The sequence below is a fragment of the Musca domestica genome, unplaced genomic scaffold, assembly GCF_030504385.1.
Source record: "Musca domestica strain aabys unplaced genomic scaffold, Musca_domestica.polishedcontigs.V.1.1 28, whole genome shotgun sequence".
Lineage (NCBI taxonomy): Eukaryota > Metazoa > Arthropoda > Insecta > Diptera > Muscidae > Musca > Musca domestica.
The window spans coordinates 1,265,243-1,288,087 of record NW_026712293.1 but is presented as its reverse complement, the minus strand read 5'-3'; the positions used below and the strand labels follow the sequence as shown (position 1 = coordinate 1,288,087).

General features: G+C 32.2%; 1 protein-coding gene and 1 long non-coding RNA gene across 2 annotated transcripts in view; both read left to right on the top strand.

The window, feature by feature from the left end:
- Positions 1–22,845, top strand: part of LOC101893110 (zinc finger protein 2) — a 674,409-nt gene that overhangs the window by 591,473 nt on the left and 60,091 nt on the right. The window lies entirely within an intron of this gene.
- On the top strand, positions 211–848 carry LOC131803291 (uncharacterized). Its single transcript, XR_009342513.1, has 2 exons — positions 211–479; positions 534–848. It is a non-coding gene; the product is annotated as an uncharacterized LOC131803291 (long non-coding RNA).

The window sequence follows — 22,845 nt, the reverse complement described above, 5'->3', positions numbered from 1 at the left end:
TTTACACACCAGGTAAGGAAAGTTTGCACGCTGAAATAAATTTTTAGATCAACAATATTTCATAATAATTATCTATTACCTCACCTTGAATATTCATCTACAATATTTTATTTACATTGCGCTCTCTTCTTTCAAGTGTATTGTTCGGAAAACTAAAAATTGATTTTGATGAATTGATCATGTAACATCGGCTCTGTTGTGCAACAAAGAATAGCGCTTATCGCTGTCGATAATCGACTTGAATATCCCTAAACGCGAATAAAGTAACAAAAGCAATGATCGAAATAAAATTTTAGTTCCCTGAACAATACTTTCGAAAAAGGAGAACGCAAAGTAAACAAAATATTGTACGTGAATAGTTAAAGTGAGTTAGCGGATAATTATTAGAAAATATTGTTAATCAGAAATGTATTTCAACGCGTAAACCTTCCTAAACTACTGGGTGAAGGGAAATATATGCATAGATGGATATAAAAAGTGTATGTTAATGTTTATAAATTGTTTGCATTGAATAACCCTTTTTCTTTTGCCAGATTTTTTGGTTTTTTTAAATTTGTCATGCGGCTCATACATTTTACTGCCAAACTGCTGCTGCCGCTGAACATTTCGTGTGCGTGTATGATTAAATAATGTCTAGCGCTTCTTCAATCCAAAAATAATTAGATTTTGTTGGAAATTTTGATGTTCGGAATTTTTTCCAAACATAAAATTTGAAAATAAATACAATTCATTGGATTGGAGGGAATTCAGTTTTATAAATTGTTTTGATCTCTATCCTGCTTGAAAACTCACACATTAGTCATGTTTATGTTGGAAAATTTTCAAATAAAAAATCATAAAGGAGGTTATTCTGAGGAGTTTGGCTTATCTCTATTTTAGTAAAAACTCTAGAATTTTTTTGCAGTGGTTGAAATTGTTGTCCTGATCACAGGAAAGTACTTTTTTCGTGGGAAACGGCCCGGCTTTCCGGAACCGATAACTACAATATGGGTATCGTTGGAAAGCTTATTTTGAACAAGTAGTAACATGGCGGTATTATTTCTATCGCTTTAGGAGATATTTCCAAAATACCTGTTTTCAAAATGGGGTTTTTTGTAAAACACTACCCATTATGGGGTTTCGCAATATTGGTACCAAATTAAATCGTACCTTTTGATCTTTCCAAAATGGTATAACATAAAAATATGGCCAAAGGTCGGCCAACTTAAAAATGTAATGTGTTGGAAATACCCCAGAGGAGAAAATCTCAAGTCACGGCCGAAGGCCTGCCACCTAAAAAGATATTGAATAGGACTGTTTCCGTCGAAAAATGAAGCTGAAATCTTTAAAATACCAACAATCGGGTGGTATTGTTGTGTGGGGGATATATCAAAGAGTGGACCGATATAAGCCATTTTCGAACTAAAACTAAGTTTGGTCAAAAAACTACTGTGAGCCGAATTTGGGCCAGATCTGGGGCTCCGTTTGAGAGTTGTCGAGCTCACCAGCCAGCCAGACAGACGGACGGACATTGCTAAAGCGACTCCAAATTGACTGAAACGGGTTTACTCTTAACACGTGTGGGGTCTAACACTATTATTTCCAATTGGCACATTTTCATCGTATGAGGGGATAAAAACCAAAAGAGTTAAATGTCTTTTGGGAGCTCCAGCTTTGATCGGGCTGAAATTTTTGCCATAGTTAGTCCTCAGCTTCCTGACCACAACGACATACATATTTTCGAGGGGAAGTCCATACTTCCCGAGAAATGGGCATTGACTTTTCGGAAAATCACCATTATTACTGCTATAACAATATGCATATCATTTTAAAGCTCACGAAGAGTACTTTATAATGCGGACAATACAGAAGAGTTAATAATGGTGATATATATCAAAAAGTCAGGACACATATCTCGGGAAGTATGGACTTCCCCCAGAAATATCAATATCGTTGTGATCAGGAAGCCAAGGACTTACTATGGTAAAAATATCAGCCCGATCCGAGAGGAGCCCATTATGAACCCAAAGGTACTACTGTAGGAAATTTCCTAAAAGTCAAGACCCATATCCCGGGAAGTATAGACTTCCCCCGGGAAACCTATATATTGTTGTGATCATGGTCCCGGAGACTACCCCACCTCCAATCTTACTCCATCTTTTATAATAAATAATTTGTTTCTTATGCTTAATTAACTGTGCAGTTACTTACATTTTAATACTTCTTCAGCAGACGCACCGATTTCCTTAAAACCTCCTGGTTTTTCTTCTTTTTATAAGAGAGGGAAGACACACTTGCTCTTCAAAACGTCTTTTTTTAATTCTGCAGCAACTTTATTTTAAAATTTTTCTTTTATTTTTATAATTGGAAATTGCGCTATAAACTGTAAAAACCACTCCGATTTATTTCACACAGTAACAACGAATGACGCGCTTTTGAAAAACTTGCACAATATGGCTTCACGCAACATTAAACTACAACACTGTTGCCTATGAAAAATATCAACAGAGATGTATTTTTCATGCCGAAACCTTCGGTCCGAAATCGACTCGATTTAAAGAAATCATGATATAAGCCCCAATGTTTTCCCCTTTAGCAGAAGGAACCAAGTCGTGTACCCGCTTTACTTTTTGTGTTCTATGAGTTCGTAAAATCGAGTCGATTTTGCACCGCAAGTATAAACGCGCCTAATTTACTTTCTTTTGTTTCTAGATTTTTACGCAAATTTCAGCAAATTGACAACATAAGAAAATAGTGTATACTTTCATTTTCAGGCATACCAAATACTTTAAATCATAAATAAAATGAAATCGTTTGGTATGCAAATATAATAGTCCATTTATATTGAAGTTCTTTATCAGGACTCGCATTATCGGGTTTTATTTTCTTAATTTGATCAAAATCAGCCAGATTTTTCATACAAAATGAATCTTTACTTATTTTAAAACCGGCACAAATCCTCAAATGCAACACTGTTTTTTAAACATTAATCTGAACACTTCCAAAAAATCAAAAAGTAACACTTCATATGAGTCAACGTTATATTTTGCATTTTGAGTTATCACAAAGAAAATACTAATTTTGCAGTAATAGTACGTTAACACTAACTGGGTCAAGGTTAAACTTGTCAAATCATTTGCATACACGTCAAATAAACCGACATGAAAAAAGTTAAACTGCAAAACCTCATGTGAAAAAATAAGCAAAATAATAAAGTAGCAATGATTCCTACAGAAATCAAGTTTCATTGAAATTGCTTTTTTTAAATATTAAATACAAATAATGCGTATTCAAATGTTGAGATATGCTCTGTCTTAAAACTACAGGGTAGTAGACCCTATTGTAGACGCATTTTTGCCGATAACATAAAGAAAAAAATGTTATTTTCAGATTCTGGAACATATCAAAAATTTAAGGATTTGTTGCTTAAACATCATAAACGTTTATCTAAATTCTGCGATATTTGTACGGGATTTTTTAAAATCTAGTGGAGATTTTATTCCGTATAACTGAGCTATAAATCCTAAAAAAGATCCAAAGTTTGGTTTTGTCTTCGGCAAAAAAATACAACACTGTTGACACTTTTGCATGCAGTGTTGTAAAACCTTTAGCATATTTTGATGTCATAAGTGACAACAGTGTTGTATTTCCACGTCGTGGTCAGAACGTAACGGAAGAATGTGATAACTTGTTATTGTAGTAAACATTTGTGGGTTTTTGCACATTCTAGTACATAGCAATTGCAAGTCCAAATCTACATTAGTTTATCGGTGAGAGAGTTTATAGTACGTTTACAACTGACTGGGTTAAGCCACTGAATTAAGGTTTAAAAAATAAACCCAAATTGGGGTGGTTAACCTCTGTCTCCATCCAATTGACAATTGGAGTAAAAAAACTTGTTTGAGTTATTAGACTAATCTTCACAAATTTTCCACAGTCGCACTTTGGTTGGCTTTCGCTTTGTTTTTTATGATTAAATTAGTCCGAAGCTTATTCCGTAATATTTAAACGACTACACTCAATATGTATATTTCATAAATTTCATGTGATTTTTCTGTGATTATTGCAAAAACAAAATAAAACTAGTAAGCAAAGGCTACAGTCGGGCGGGGCCGACCGTATAATACCCTACAACACTATAATAAGCCATACAATTTATATAGGAATGATACTCGAACGCATTCTTCAAGATAGAGTGATAAATAATTTTTCGTGTAGTATGGCTTTAATCTATTTTTTTATACCCAATTTAAAAATTGATGTTGGACTCAAATGCTGCTCGTTTCGAATTATCCTATATCTAGAAAATGGCAAAAGTAAAACATTATTGTTTTTTTAACCGAAACCATGTGGACATGCTCATTTTCGTAGCATTTAACCCATATTTACCCCCTCTGTATCTCCAAATATAGACTCTTCTACATGATTTGCTTTTCTTTCAACGAAATCTGCATAAAAATGCCAGAAGTTCGTCTTTTGTATATTTGTAATTCCGCCTGGAAGTTATTTTCAGGATTTCGGTAAAATGAAAATGTTCGTATTTTTCGCACAAAAATAGTCGTCCATTCTACCCGCTGTCCTGAACTCTAACCTGATGCGATATTTCGTGTTCTTTGGTCTCTTATTGTGCCCTTTTTAACGGCTGCAAAATCAGAAAAATTTTTAGTTGCTGGCCCATTTCAGCCACTAAATATATTGCGGAAATCTTCAATAACAATAGGCCTAACATTTTTGAGCCTAACCCTACCCTCGTGAAAATTTTCGTGAAGATCGGACGATAATTGCAATCTGTATATTATAATCCCAACCTGTGTTGTAAGGTAAAAAAATATTAGTAAATGTATATTCAATATTCGTGAAGATCGGACGATAATTACAATCTGTATATTATAATCCCAACCTGTGTTGCAAGGTAAAAAAAAATATTAGAAAATGTATACTTCAATATTGTAAGTCAAAATGAGAAAATCACATGCGATAAAAAATATTAAAAAAAAAAAATAAAAAATATCACAAAATATTACAAAATGCATATTATCGTCATTATTGACATCTTTTTATGCGAAACAAAAAAAAAAAAAAAAAACATTCTGAATTGACAAGATTTGTCAAAATCTGTCCAGCCATTCTTGAGATATAAGCGCTCAAACTAACATCCATTTCCATTTTATATATAAATTCTACATATTTCGCTATATATACCTGATATCATTACTATCAACATCTATGTAACGGTCAGAATTGACCTTCTCGTCTATTTGTGATTTTGCCGGGACTAAAAATATTCGCGGTTTATTGAAAAATTTGATTTTTTCAACACAAAATTCGGGGTCTATTTCACCCGCTAAATATTATACGATGTCCACCAAAATTAAAAGATTTCTGGCCAATGCTAAGCTCTAGCCCCATGCTAAATTTCGCTTGGTCTATAATTGCGACCAGTATAGCCACTTCAAAATCAGACATTTTTTCAGTATTTGGTCCATTTCAACCCCTAAACATGTGGCGATCATCTCCAAAAACAATAGGCTTCTATTCTGACCCTAACCTGACCTTCGTGCAAAATTTCGTGAGGATCGGACCATAATTGCGACCTGTAGCGTGAATACAAATTAACATGGACAGACGGACGGACGGACATACATAGCTAGATCGACTCAGCTCGGCGAGCTAGGAAGATCCATATAACACATAGTGTTGTAGGGTATAAATATGCAGCATTCTGTTACAGATTTTATGTTTTCTTTGTCAGAATTGAAATAATTTTCCATTAATTTGCCAACGTTCGTGTTAGGATGTTTATGCGTTAAAGAAAACATGCAGGCAGTCCAAAGTTGTCACTTCCAGTAATAGTGAACGGCGTCAAATATTGTAGAAAATTGGTTGAAACTCGGCAACCCTACCGGAGTAAACACACTTTTTTTTGCAAATAAAATGAATATATATAAGGTTTGCAGGCTAAACATTAAAAAAATTATTTTTTTTTTAGAATGAGAAATAGTTAAAATACCATAGGAGCATAAAAAGTACATTTGTATATTTTGTGTCCCCAAAGAGATCATGTCCCCAGAGAGTTCACAGCATATAAAAAAATTTGGGGACTGTCCCCAACATGGCCAACCGTCCTCAAAGAGGTCAAATCCTCCAAAAACTGTCCCCAAACAATGCGGCAGACACATATATATATATATATATATATATATATATATATATATATATATATAAAATATGTTTTTTAGGGTTTTATTCAAACTTCTACCCAAACACGTTTGTAATATATATATATATATATATATATATATATATATATATATATATATATATATATATATATATATATATATATATATATATATATATATATATATATTACAAACGTGTTTGGGTAGAAGTTTGAATAAAACCCTAAAAAACATATTTTTCAAAAAATGTTCCAATAGAAATATTGCCAATTTATTAAATAATATTGTTGTAAACAATATTTACCTTTTTTAATGTGGCGCTAGATGATGTGTGGATCCAAAATGCCAAGAAGTCGCAAAGCGGCGCATAACCAAAGAACTTTACTCGTTAGAATTTGACAGCATATCTTTGTAATGTATATTGCAAAGCTGCACAAAATAGTAGGAATCGAATTAAATTAATTAAATAAAGTAATTGAATTTGTGTGGGTAGAAGTTTGAATAAAACCCCGTTGTACACGTTTGCATGCGTAGGTCCACGTTTTCCTATAGCGCACATATAACAGTAACCACCTATATTCTGTATTTTGATTATCCTAGTCACAAATTGTTTCCAATTTGGTTTTTAAGAAGTTTTTGTAGATAACACACTTTGAAGTATACAATTATGTACATAGGTTCCCCCTTTCATTGGCCCCATTTAACAGCTTCCTACCACTTTATGGTTTTTTAAAAACTTTAACATTATTATCTGGACAGCCTTTCTGATATTTGTAATTTAAAATGGAACACGTTTGAATTCTGATACTTTTATATTAACATATTTTGTTCACCCAATGCTGGTGTGGGTGGAATGGTATTAAAAGTTCGGACAGGCCGAATTTAATTTTTTTACTTGTTCTTAGATCTTTTGCTTGAACAGAAGGTATCAAATGAAGAAATATTCTACACATCATTTCACGATGAGTCAAAAAAAAAATTATATATCTTGGTATTGGTATTAAATGTAACGGCCTCACGCACTTGATGGTATATAGATAACTTTAACACGTTTGAATTCAGATACTTTTATAGAAAAAATATATTGTTTACTCAATTGTGGAGGGTATTAAAAGTTCGGTCAGGCCGAACTTCATTTTCTTTTACTTGTTCTTAGGTTTTTTGCTTGACCAGAAAGTATCAAATGAAGAAGTATTCTACATATTATTTCACTATGAGTCTCAAAATAAATTATATATCTTGGTATAATAATTTGTAAACAATTACATTGTAAACGTTTATATTACATATGCAAAATGCATGTTAACGTGTGTTAGTATTTACTTTTTACGGTCTCTTTTTAGGGTACACATTAAATTAACACATTTTTTCACTGAGAAAGTCCGCTCTCTATAAGCACAAATCGATGACATAAATAAACAATTGTGTGTTCAAGGAGGTAGAGCTCACTACTAACTCTAAATAACGAATTGTTTTGGAAAATAAGTAGTTTTTCATAATATAAATGTTTCTGGTATTTTAAGGAGTAAAAGAACCCATTACTCTGAGTACCGAAATTTACACAATACCGTTTGAACAAACATCATCAAAATAGCGAACATCGAGAGGTACAATTATTTGTGGTATATAGCAAGTCGTGAACCAACATAGCCCATTTACGGACTTGCCTGTTGACAAAATACACATATGCGCTAAGTTTAAGCCATATATCTAAATTCGTCCGAAGAATAGCTTTGGTGCAACAGACAGGCATATCTAAATCGACATGAGTATTTCGAGGAATTACGGAATGACCAAGTTAATATTCCCTCTATAGTATAGATGGAGGGTATTTTTGGTACCTACTTCGTTTCCTTTCATATGTTACAACATTTCTTAAATGCTTCCATCTTACCACAATCATTTATATATATAAAAGAGTAAAATGTTTGTACGTTTGATAGTTTGTTATAATTTATAAACTCAAAAACCTCTAAACAGATTTCCTGCCAGTTTCTAAATATACACAGCATCGCTTGAAAATAATATAGGCCATATACATTTTTCAAATTTAACTTGGAACCTGAGATATAGCATCATAATCGGAGGTACCTCAAAAAAAGTTAAATTTCGTATGCACATATCTACTGATTTGGAACATGTAACGGAATTAATTTGAAATCTGTTCAGATTTGGATTTAGCTCCCATGAATATTTTCGGCCTGATGCACCAAACACTATATGTATGTCCGATTTGCCATGAAATTCGGAATGATTGCAAAAATTAGAAACAAAAATATATGTTCAAGTTTTAATTGAAATCGGCCTATAATTGGATATATATTATTATTATTTGGAATATGTAACCAAATTTGTTTTACAAATAAGTTTTTCATTATATTGAAATATTCAGATTTGGATATATCTCTTATATTCGCTTCGGTCGATTTTGTGTATATGATGCACCAAACTCGCTATGTATTTAAAATTTAAATGAAGTGGATTGGATTGGATTTGGATTGTTGGTAATAGATTCAACCCCATAGACGATGATTTCGATATTTACCTCATCTATCTCGATAATTAAAACTATCGATGAGGTCACATCGTTAAGGATTTCTTTGGCACTCTTCTTCTTGAAAGCTTAAAAATGTCGGCCGCCAGATCATACAAAAACAAATTGTGAATTTATATTAAATAAAATTGACAACTATCATTTTTAAGTTGCAATTGTTTTGTGCTTTTTTTCTTGTGCGGACAACACATGGAATTTTGTGTATATGATGCACCAAACTCGCTATGTATTTAAAATTTAAATGAAGTGGATTGGATTGGATTTGGATTGTTGGTAATAGATTCAACCCCATAGACGATGATTTCGATATTTACCTCATCTATCTCGATAATTAAAACTATCGATGAGGTCACATCGTTAAGGATTTTTTGGCACTCTTCTTCTTGAAAGCTTAAAAATGTCGGTCGCCAGATCATACAAAAACAAATTGTGAATTTATATTAAATAAAATTGACAACTATCATTTTTAAGTTGCAATTGTTTTGTGCTTTTTTTCTTGTGCGGACAACACATGGAATTTGAACCACAACAAGTCCATACGACGGTATTGGAACCTGTACTGGTCCTTCGAGTCCAAAAATAAAGAATCAGCTTATTTGCCAAAAATATTCTCCAAAAAAAAAACACTAATTTTAATTTAAAATAATAATAAAATTAATTTCAAAGCAGTAAGAAGTGTTGTTGTATTTTCATCTGTGTTCGATGGTGGCGGCTTTTGTGTTGTTTGTCGTAGACACACATACATTCAAAAAATCAGCACTGCCATTTCCAAAAGAAATCGTTTGTGTGAAGTTAGTTACCCTCCACCATATGGTACAAATTTAACAATTTAAAAGAAAAAAAATCCCTTAAAAATCTGTTTAAAACTTGAAAATACCTAATGCAGCAGCCAGAGATGATGGACAGATTTCTGAGCGTGCTTGGAAAAATAGCAACGGCATTAACGGTTGCACCGAAGCAAGAGGCCCGGCATATTGGAATAGACCCAACCCCATAGATGATCATATCGACATGGAACTAATCGGGATACCGTAGTATTTTGTTGTTGCAAAATGGTCAAAACTGTTCTTTTAATAGACAAGGCACGGTCAACGAAGTGGTTTTTGTTGTAACAGACAAAACCAACTTACATGTTTATGCTACTTCGTTCAGGTTAACAAAAGCATAACAAGTGGAAAAAGATGTAAATGTTTATAAGTGCGGTTGTAAGATTTAGAAGCCTTTCCAAAAGAAATTTAGTTTTATTTAATTCCTTGATCCCTCTTCTATTGGGCTTACGATCTCGTCACTTGGGTAAAAATGTTTTTTGTCATAGAAGTTATTTTTAAAATAACTTCTGGGGAGAATATCCCAAAAAAAAAACAAGGGAACTGATGAGGATTGGGGGCTCTTTCCGAAACCTAGGTATATATATATATATATATATATATATATATATATATATATATATATTACAAACGTGTTTGGGTAGAAGTTTGAATAAAACCCTAAAAAACATATTTTTCAAAAAATGTTCCAATAGAAATATTGCCAATTTATTAAATAATATTGTTGTAAACAATATTTACCTTTTTTAATGTGGCGCTAGATGATGTGTGGATCCAAAATGCCAAGAAGTCGCAAAGCGGCGCATAACCAAAGAACTTTACTCGTTAGAATTTGACAGCATATCTTTGTAATGTATATTGCAAAGCTGAACAAAATAGTAAGAATCGAATTAAATTAATTAAATAAAGTAATTGAATTTGTGTGGGTAGAAGTTTGAATAAAACCCCGTTGTACACGTTTGCATGCGTAGGTCCACGTTTTCCTATAGCGCACATATAACAGTAACCACCTATATTCTGTATTTTGATTATCCTAGTCACAAATTGTTTCCAATTTGGTTTTTAAGAAGTTTTTGTAGATAACACACTTTGAAGTATACAATTATGTACATAGGTTCCCCCTTTCATTGGCCCCATTTAACAGCTTCCTACCACTTTATGGTTTTTTAAAAACTTTAACATTATTATCTGGACAGCCGTTCTGATATTTGTAATTTAAAATGGAACACGTTTGAATTCTGATACTTTTATATTAACATATTTTGTTCACCCAATGCTGGTGTGGGTGGAATGGTATTAAAAGTTCGGACAGGCCGAATTTAATTTTTTTACTTGTTCTTAGATCTTTTGCTTGAACAGAAGGTATCAAATGAAGAAATATTCTACACATCATTTCACGATGAGTCAAAAAAAAAAAAAATTATATATCTTGGTGTTGGTATTAAATGTAATGGCCTCACGCACTTGATGGTATATAGATAACTTTAACACGTTTGAATTCAGATACTTTTATAGAAAAAATATATTGTTTACTCAATTGTGGAGGGTATTAAAAGTTCGGTCAGGCCGAACTTCATTTTCTTTTACTTGTTCTTAGGTTTTTTGCTTGACCAGAAAGTATCAAATGAAGAAGTATTCTACATATTATTTCACTATGAGTCTCAAAATAAATTATATATCTTGGTATAATAATTTGTAAACAATTACATTGTAAACGTTTATATTACATATGCAAAATGCATGTTAACGTGTGTTAGTATTTACTTTTTACGGTCTCTTTTTAGGGTACACATTAAATTAACACATTTTTTCACTGAGAAAGTCCGCTCTCTATAAGCACAAATCGATGACATAAATAAACAATTGTGTGTTCAAGGAGGTAGAGCTCACTACTAACTCTAAATAACGAATTGTTTTGGAAAATAAGTAGTTTTTCATAATATAAATGTTTCTGGTATTTTAAGGAGTAAAAGAACCCATTACTCTGAGTACCGAAATTTACACAATACCGTTTGAACAAACATCATCAAAATAGCGAACATCGAGAGGTACAATTATTTGTGATATATAGCAAGTCGTGAACCAACATAGCCCATTTACGGACTTGCCTGTTGACAAAATACACATATGCGCTAAGTTTAAGCCATATATCTAAATTCGTCCGAAGAATAGCTTTGGTGCAACAGACAGGCATATCTAAATCGACATTAGTATTTCGAGGAATTACGGAATGACCAAGTTAATATTCCCTCTATAGTATAGATGGAGGGTATTTTTGGTACCTACTTCGTTTCCTTTCATATGTTACAACATTTCTTAAATGCTTCCATCTTACCACAATCATTTATATATATAAAAGAGTAAAATGTTTGTACGTTTGATAGTTTGTTATAATTTATAAACTCAAAAACCTCTAAACAGATTTCCTGCCAGTTTCTAAATATACACAGCATCGCTTGAAAATAATATAGGCCATATACATTTTTCAAATTTAACTTGGAACCTGAGATATAGCATCATAATCGGAGGTACCTCAAAAAAAGTTAAATTTCGTATGCACATATCTACTGATTTGGAACATGTAACGGAATTAATTTGAAATCTGTTCAGATTTGGATTTAGCTCCCATGAATATTTTCGGCCTGATGCACCAAACACTATATGTATGTCCGATTTGCCATGAAATTCGGAATGATTGCAAAAATTAGAAACAAAAATATATGTTCAAGTTTTAATTGAAATCGGCCTATAATTGGATATATATTATTATTATTTGGAATATGTAACCAAATTTGTTTTACAAATAAGTTTTTCATTATATTGAAATATTCAGATTTGGATATATCTCTTATATTCGCTTCGGTCGATTTTGTGTATATGATGCACCAAACTCGCTATGTATTTAAAATTTAAATGAAGTGGATTGGATTGGATTTGGATTGTTGGTAATAGATTCAACCCCATAGACGATGATTTCGATATTTACCTCATCTATCTCGATAATTAAAACTATCGATGAGGTCACATCGTTAAGGATTTTTTTGGCACTCTTCTTCTTGAAAGCTTAAAAATGTCGGCCGCCAGATCATACAAAAACAAATTGTGAATTTATATTAAATAAAATTGACAACTATCATTTTTAAGTTGCAATTGTTTTGTGCTTTTTTTCTTGTGCGGACAACACATGGAATTTTGTGTATATGATGCACCAAACTCGCTATGTATTTAAAATTTAAATGAAGTGGATTGGATTGGATTTGGATTGTTGGTAATAGATTCAACCCCATAGACGATGATTTCGATATTTACCTCATCTATCTCGATAATTAAAACTATCGATGAGGTCACATCGTTAAGGATTTTTTGGCACTCTTCTTCTTGAAAGCTTAAAAATGTCGGTCGCCAGATCATACAAAAACAAATTGTGAATTTATATTAAATAAAATTGACAACTATCATTTTTAAGTTGCAATTGTTTTGTGCTTTTTTTTCTTGTGCGGACAACACATGGAATTTGAACCACAACAAGTCCATACGACGGTATTGGAACCTGTACTGGTCCTTCGAGTCCAAAAATAAAGAATCAGCTTATTTGCCAAAAATATTCTCCAAAAAAAAAACACTAATTTTAATTTAAAATAATAATAAAATTAATTTCAAAGCAGTAAGAAGTGTTGTTCTATTTTCATCTGTGTTCGATGGTGGCGGCTTTTGTGTTGTTTGTCGTAGACACACATACATTCAAAAAATCAGCACTGCCATTTCCAAAAGAAATCGTTTGTGTGAAGTTAGTTACCCTCCACCATATGGTACAAATTTAACAATTTAAAAGAAAAAAAATCCCTTAAAAATCTGTTTAAAACTTGAAAATACCTAATGCAGCAGCCAGAGATGATGGACAGATTTCTGAGCGTGCTTGGAAAAATAGCAACGGCATTAACGGTTGCACCGAAGCAAGAGGCCCGGCATATTGGAATAGACCCAACCCCATAGATGATCATATCGACATGGAACTAATCGGGATACCGTAGTATTTTGTTGTTGCAAAATGGTCAAAACTGTTCTTTTAATAGACAAGGCACGGTCAACGAAGTGGTTTTTGTTGTAACAGACAAAACCAACTTACATGTTTATGCTACTTCGTTCAGGTTAACAAAAGCATAACAAGTGGAAAAAGATGTAAATGTTTATAAGTGCGGTTGTAAGATTTAGAAGCCTTTCCAAAAGAAATTTAGTTTTATTTAATTCCTTGATCCCTCTTCTATTGGGCTTACGATCTCGTCACTTGGGTAAAAATGTTTTTTGTCATAGAAGTTATTTTTAAAATAACTTCTGGGGAGAATATCCCAGAAAAAAAACAAGGGAACTGATGAGGATTGGGGGCTCTTTCCGAAACCTAGGTATTCCCTGCCTTACCCCCTGGTAAACATTACCATAGTTTCCCACTAATAAACAAACGTTGTTTTATAAAAACAACAATAAAGGGGTAAAGCCTGACCATTTTGCAACATCAAAATACTACGTTATCCCGAACAAACAAACCAACACTGTTCAATTGTGAATTTATATCAAAAATAATTGACGACTGTCATTTTTAAGTTGAAATTGTTTTGTGCTTTTTTTCTTTTGCGGACAACAAACGTAAGTATCGCCAGAATACGTATGTGTTTGTTGTAGGTTGCTAAATAATATAACAATAAATTTCGGCTCAAAATCTACTTAGTAGAATTTGAACCACAACAATTCCATACGACGGTATTGGAACTTGTACATGAATGTTATTTTATTTTCGTTAATAAAGCCACCACCCTTTTGCAATGGTAACAGTAAAAACACAACAATTTGATTGAATCGACGATTATTACGGGAAAGTAGTAGGTTCAGATCTATTAGTACCTTGAATCCCTCTAATAGCGACAAAAATGCCGTTCAACTTTAAAATGTTGCTGTTTCCAATATGTACTGGATTTGAAAAGGAAAATTAATAAATCTCAAGGGTAAACTTTTTTTTGTATGCGGACTGAATTTAGCATGTTCCTGATTTTCTCATGGTTACCTGTACCTGGCATGTTCACGCATTGGTATAGAGATCGATTTGTTAGTTTATCCTCCAGAATGAAAAACCAAAAAGAAATATTTACTATCCCAGAGGATTACAATAAATTCGTTTTTTATATTCTTGAATTTGTTTTCTTCTTATTCGAAAATCACAAAATATTCACAGGTAAAATCAAACGGGGAAGCAAAGCGCATCTGGTTCAGCTAGTTATATGTTAAAATAAATTGTCGATAAACTGCTAGACGAGATTTCCTGGTCTATATGTTTTATTTAGAAAAGACTTAAGTGCTATAGATGATGTTTCTATGTGCAATAAGTTTACTCATAGCATAAGCTAATATGTGTTCATTATAAAATATTTCTAATCAAACCAATAATCAATCTCTAAATATTTGTAGGTCCTAAAACACTGGTTTTGTAGCATTTTGTTTAATGAACGTCAAAGAAATAAAGATTCGCCATACAATTTTAATAATCCACCTTCAACAACTTTAAATATTGAAGAATATAAAAAACACGTTAGGACGAAATTGGATTTCAAGATGATGCTTCATATAATAATATCAACATTTCTAAGTCACCCCTGGCAGTGATAATATTGTACGGAAAGAAGATATTTCGACAAACGACAACTCGTCAATTGATCCAAACATTTTGTTGAAACAACCCGAACGTATTGATTTAAAAATTGTGAGCGATATTTCATTCGAAAGAGATATAAGTAGCAATGCTATTTCACAGGCACAATTTGAATCAATGTGTTCAAGTAACAATTCAGAAACATTCAATTACGACAAATCTGAAAGTAACAGTTCGGACACGTTATCTAGATCACAAACGCCAAATGCAAACGTAATCGAAAGCAGTAATCAACAATTTGAAAACAGTATTCTAAACCAAATGGGACCTCCAAAAATACAACAGACTAATGAAAACACACCCAATAACTCACTTGATAGGATGTCAACCGTAGATACATCCGTTCCACTTTTGCAATCTAATAAACGTTTTGATAATTTAACACCTCCACAATATAAGACCACATCTAATAGCACCATTATTTGTAATTCAAATAAAAGTACTCCAAGAATTCTTTGAAAACAATTCATATCTCAAGGATAGTGATTTAGAGTATTTGAGCAAATTGTTGTTGCTGTCGCCACGGGTAATTGTGGTATGGTTTCAAGTAAGTAGTTTTTTTCTAATGATTTTTCATAGCTGAATTCATTATTTTAGAACGCACGTCAAAAACAGCGAAAAATATATGAAAACCAGCCAAATACAACTCATTGTGACAACGAAAATAAAAAAAAACAAAATATAAACTACACATGCAAAAGGTGCCATTTAGTTTTTCAGCGTTATTATGAACTTATTCGAAATTAATAAACGATCAGCAAAGGCTCAGAAAGCCGAGGGGCAGATTGCACAACATTTAAGTGCAGAAGATTCCAATTCTTCAATGGACCAAATCTGTAACACATCATCTTCACATTTGCCACGAATGAGTCCAAAAGGCCCAACAACTAATTCTGCAACACAGTTAAGATATCGTTCTAGCATGGACATGGTTTCTCTTTCCACTGGGGTATCTGCACTTAAATCGCGTGTGGCAGAATCTAATGAACAGATTTTAGTAAAATGTTCAAAGTGTAATATGTCATTCTCAGACAAAAATAGATTGTGCCAGCATGAAATAATGCACATTCGTAAACCGAATTTAAAATCTACAGATAAAAGCCCTCTCTTGGATATTAATCCTTTTTGTGATTTTTTGCAGCAACTTCAGCAAAACTCATACATGTTGAATGAAAACGATGACGAGTCTTCCAATAAACCATATGTATACAAACGCAAGTATTCAGATGCGATATCAGAGGAATATAATAATTTTTCTCCCTCAAATATTCACTCTTTATCATCTGATCACACAAAAGTTCACATGCCTCTTCCATATCAAGGCATACATCATCAGCATGCAGAACAATCAATATTAAGGGATACCGACTTTCTATTCCAATATTATGAAAGAAATGAACATGTAAAGGATGCTGGTTTAGAAATAGCTGACAAAAGAAAACCAAGTATAGAGTTCTTATTGCAATATTACCAGATGATGGAGGCACATAAGCATTTCCATGTTGAGCACCACCAACAACCAATAATAGATCAAAAACAAACTGCTGAAGACACTGGATCTTTAGCAGTTGAAAATGGAAAGCATTCGCCAATTATAGAAGTTTGTCGTAAAGAAAGCCATTCAGTGAAATCTACGGAAATTTCTCATAGTAACTATGAAGAGGATGATGTTAGAATTTTTAGAGCAGATCCAGTAGACGACACCAGCATAAAACAAAAATTTGAAATTTTAGAAAAAAATTGACCAATTAGATGGACATAATGAACTTGATGCGGAATTTTATCAAGACAGGAAAATACCAAAATCTGAAATGAAAGCCTTTTTTAGTTTGGAACGATCGCCCGCTGAACTGCCTCCATTTAATGCAAAAATGGCTGCAAATGCTTTATATTTTTTCCATCAAAAGACATACAGTTCAAATATATTAATTAAAAAATATAACACCGATATTCTTCTCGAAAATCATGGATCCATGTTAAACAAATTTAATGCAATTATTAACAAAGTTAAAAACATACCGGTTTCAAATTATATGATTGAGGTAAGTTAGTTGATGGAAAAGAATTGAGAAGAATATGGCATGAAAAATATGTGTTAATGATTCTATCAAACTGATGATCACACGAAGTTAAACTACGTATACGTGGATTTATTAACTTAAAAAGTGTAAAATAATATATCATCTCTGGAACGAAATCAAGAAATATTGTCTCAATGTGAATTGGATTGAAAATAAAACAGAGTAAAACATGAAATATATTTTTTTATCTTTACATTATAACGCAAGTTATTCTTACTTCAACTATGGAAGATTTTTATATTATATTCTACAGAACATGTTGCGTTGGCCTTGCATAATATTTTTTTTGTATAAAATTATTAAAGCTAATGCCTCGATCAGGGTTGGACTGAATATGTCAAACCATGACGATTGACGTATGACCGAATGCAACCTTACTTAAGGATGGTATGTGGACAGCAAGAGGAAAAATATGGGAAATTGGACGGAAACTGTGGAAAGCGTCTTTCCAAAATACACATATGCGCTATGTTTTAGCCATATATCTAAATTTGTTCGAAGAATAGCTTTGGTGCAACAGACAAGCATATCTGAATCGACATGAGTATTTCGAGAAATTACGGAATAACTAAGTTAATATTCCCTCTATAGTATAGGTGGAGGGTATTTGTGGTATCTACTTCCAGGTAAACATGTACCTACTTCGTTTCCTTTCATATGTTACAAAATGACTTAAATGCTTCCATCTTATCACAATCATTTATATCTATAAAAGAGTAAAATGTTTGTACGTTTAATTGTTTGTTATAGTTTATAAACATAAAAACCTCTAAACAGATTTTCCTGAAAATAATATAGGCCATATACATTTTTCAAATTTAACTTGGAACCTGAGATATAGCACCAGAATCGGAGGTACCTCAAAAAAGGTTGGATTTCGTATACACATATCTATTTACTTGGAACATGTAATGGAATAAATTTGAAATCTGTTCAGAATTGGATTTAGCTTCCATGAATATTTTCGGCCTGATGCACCAAACTCTACATGTATGTCCGATTTGCCATGAAATTCGGAATGATTGCAGAAATTTGGAACAAAAATATATGTTTAAGTTTTAATTGAAATCGGTTCATAATTGGATATATATTATTATTAGTTGGAATATGTGACAGAATTTGTTCATTATATTGAAATATTCAGATTTGGATATATCTTCTATATACACTTTGGTCGATTCTGTGTATATGAGGCACCAAACTTGCTATGTATTTCAAATTTCAATGAAGTGGGTGGAGGACGGAATTTTGTCTAAAAATAAGTTTGTCAAATTATATTAATCGGTACAGATTTGTATTTTATTTTATTTTAATTAATAAAGCCACCACCCCTTTTTCAATGGTAACATTAAAAATACAACAATTTGATTGAATCGACGACAATTACGTGGAAGTAGTAGGTTCAGATCTATTACTACCTTGAATCCCTCTAATGCCGTTCAACTTTAAAATATTGCTGTTTGCAGTATGTATTGGATTTGAAAAAGAAAATTTATAAATCTCAAGGGTAATTTTTTTTTGTATGCGTACTAAATTTAGCATGATCCTAATTTTCTCATGGTTATCTGTACCTGTCAAATTCACGCGTTGATATAAAGATCGATTGGTTAGTTTATACTCCAGAATGAAAAACCAAAAAAAAAGAAATATATTTGCTATCCCAGAGGACTACAACAAATTCGTTTTTTATAATCTTGAATTTGTTTTCTTTTTATTCAAAAATCACCAAATATTCACATGTAAAATCAAACGGGGAAGCGAAGCGCATCTGGTTCAGCTAGTTATATGCTAAAATAAATTGTCGATTAACTGCTAGACAAAGATTTCCTGGTCTATATGGTTTTATAAAAAAAGTCTTAAGTGCTATATATGATGTTTCTATGTGCATAAAGTTTACCCATAGCATAAGGTAATAATTAATCTCGAAATATTTTTAGGTCCGAAAACACTGGTTTCATAATACTTTGTTTAAGGAAAGTCAGAGAAATAAAGATTCGCCAAACAATAATCCACCTTCAACAACTTTAAATATTGAAGAATATGAAAAACACGTTAGGACGAAATTGGATTTCCAAGATGATGCTTCATATAATAATATCAACATTTCTAAGTCACCCCTGGCAGTAATTATGTTGTACTGAAAGAAGATATTTCGACAAACGACAATTCGTCAAATCGAACACGATTCACAGATTATCAAATAAAAGTACTCCAAGAATTCTTTGAAAACAATTCATATCCTAAGGATAGTGGTTTAGAGTATTTGGTTTGGTTTCAAGTAAGTAGTTTTTTAATGATTTTTTAATGGCATAATTCATTATTTTAGAACGCACGTCAAAAACAGCGAAAAATAATGAAAACCAGCCATATATAACTCATTGTGACAACGAAGAAAAAAAAAAACAAAATATAAACTTCACATGCAAAGTTTGCCATTCACTTTTTCAACGTTATTACGAACTTATTCGACATCAAAAGAATCATTCCTTTAAGGAAGAGAATAACAAACGATCAGCAAAGGCTCTGGAAGCCGCACAACATTTAAGTTCAGAAGATTCCAATTCTTCAATGGACCAAATCAGTAACACATCATCTTCACATTTGCCACGAATGAGTCCAAAAGGCTCAACATCTAATTCTGCAACAGAGTTAAGTCATCGTTATAGCATGGACATGGTTTCTCTTTCCACTGGGGTATCTGCAATTCAATCGAGTGTGGCAGAATCTAAAGAAAGATTTTGGTAAAATGTTCAAAGTGTAATATGTCATTCTCAGACAAAAATAGATTGTGCCAGCATGAAATAATGCACATTCGTAAACCGAATTTAAAATCTACAGATAAAAGCCCTCTCTTGGATATTAATCCTTTTTGTGATTTTTTGCAGCAACTTCAGCAAAACTCATACATGTTGAATGAAAACCATATGTATACAAACGCAAGTATTCAGATGCGATATCAGATGAATATAATAATTTTTCTCCCTCAAATATTCACTCTTTATCATCTGATCACACAAAAGTTCACATGCCTCTTCCATATCAAGGCATACATCATCAGCATGCAGAACAATCAATATTAAGGGATACCGACTTTCTATTCCAATATTATGAAAGAAATGAACATGTAAAGGATGCTGGTTTAGAAATAGCTGACAAAAGAAAACCAAGTATAGAGTTCTTATTGCAATATTACCAGATGATGGAGGCACATAAGCATTTCCATGTTGAGCACCACCAACAACCAATAATAGATCAAAAACAAACTGCTGAAGACACTGGATCTTTAGCAGTTGAAAATGGAAAGCATTCGCCAATTATAGAAGTTTGTCGTAAAGAAAGCCATTCAGTGAAATCTACGGAAATTTCTCATAGTAACTATGAAGAGGATGATGTTAGAATTTTTAGAGCAGATCCAGTAGACGACACCAGCATAAAACAAAAATTTGAAATTTTATAAAAAAATTGACCAATTAGATGGACATAATGAACTTGATGCGGAATTTTATCAAGACAGGAAAATACCAAAATCTGAAATGAAAGCCTTTTTTAGTTTGGAACGATCGCCCGCTGAACTGCCTCCATTTAATGCAAAAATGGCTGCAAATGCTTTATATTTTTTCCATCAAAAGACATACAGTTCAAATATATTAATTAAAAAATATAACACCGATATTCTTCTCGAAAATCATGGATCCATGTTAAACAAATTTAATGCAATTATTAACAAAGTTAAAAACATACCGGTTTCAAATTATATGATTGAGGTAGTTAGTTGATGGAAAAGAATTGAGAAGAATATGGCATGAAAAATGTGTGTTAATGATTCTATCAAACTGATGATCACACGAAGTTAAACTACGTATACGTGGATTTATTAACTTAAAAAGTGTAAAATAATATATCATCTCTGGAACGAAATCAAGAAATATTGTCTCAATGTGAATTGGATTGAAAATAAAACAGAGTAAAACATGAAATATATATATGGAAGATTTTTATATTATATTCTACAGAACATGTTGCGTTGGCCTTGCATAATATTTTTTTTTGTATAAAATTATTAAAGCTAATGCCTCGATCAGGGTTGCACTGAATATGTCAAACCATGACGATTGACGTATGACCGAATGCAACCTTACTTAAGGATGGTTTGTTAGGGCATAACATAATATGTGGACAGCAAGAGGAAAAATATGGGAAATTGGACGGAAACTGTGGAAAGCGTCTTTCCAAAATACACATATGCGCTATGTTTTAGCCATATATCTAAATTTGTTCGAAGAATAGCTTTGGTGCAACAGACAAGCATATCTGAATCGACATGAGTATTTCGAGAAATTACGGAATAACTAAGTTAATATTCCCTCTATAGTATAGGTGGAGGGTATTTGTGGTATCTACTTCCAGGTAAACATGTACCTACTTCGTTTCCTTTCATATGTTACAAAATGACTTAAATGCTTCCATCTTATCACAATCATTTATATCTATAAAAGAGTAAAATGTTTGTACGTTTAATTGTTTGTTATAGTTTATAAACATAAAAACCTCTAAACAGATTTTCCTGAAAATAATATAGGCCATATACATTTTTCAAATTTAACTTGGAACCTGAGATATAGCACCAGAATCGGAGGTACCTCAAAAAAGGTTGGATTTCGTATGCACATATCTATTTACTTGGAACATGTAATGGAATAAATTTGAAATCTCTTCAGAATTGGATTTAGCTTCCATGAATATTTTCGGCCTGATGCACCAAACTCTACATGTATGTCCGATTTGCCATGAAATTCGGAATGATTGCAGAAATTTGGAACAAAAATATATGTTTAAGTTTTAATTGAAATCGGTTCATAATTGGATATATATTATTATTAGTTGGAATATGTGACAGAATTTGTTCATTATATTGAAATATTCAGATTTGGATATATCTTCTATATACACTTTGGTCGATTCTGTGTATATGAGGCACCAAACTTGCTATGTATTTCAAATTTCAATGAAGTGGGTGGAGGACGGAATTTTGTCTAAAAATAAGTTTGTCAAATTATATTAATCGGTACAGATTTGTATTTTATTTTATTTTAATTAATAAAGCCACCACCCCTTTTTCAATGGTAACATTAAAAATACAACAATTTGATTGAATCGACGACAATTACGTGGAAGTAGTAGGTTCAGATCTATTACTACCTTGAATCCCTCTAATGCCGTTCAACTTTAAAATATTGCTGTTTGCAGTATGTATTGGATTTGAAAAAGAAAATTTATAAATCTCAAGGGTAATTTTTTTTTTGTATGCGTACTAAATTTAGCATGATCCTGATTTTCTCATGGTTATCTGTACCTGTCAAATTCACGCGTTGATATAAAGATCGATTGGTTAGTTTATACTCCAGAATGAAAAACCAAAAAAAAAATATATTTGCTATCCCAGAGGACTACAACAAATTCGTTTTTTATAATCTTGAATTTGTTTTCTTTTTATTCAAAAATCACCAAATATTCACATGTAAAA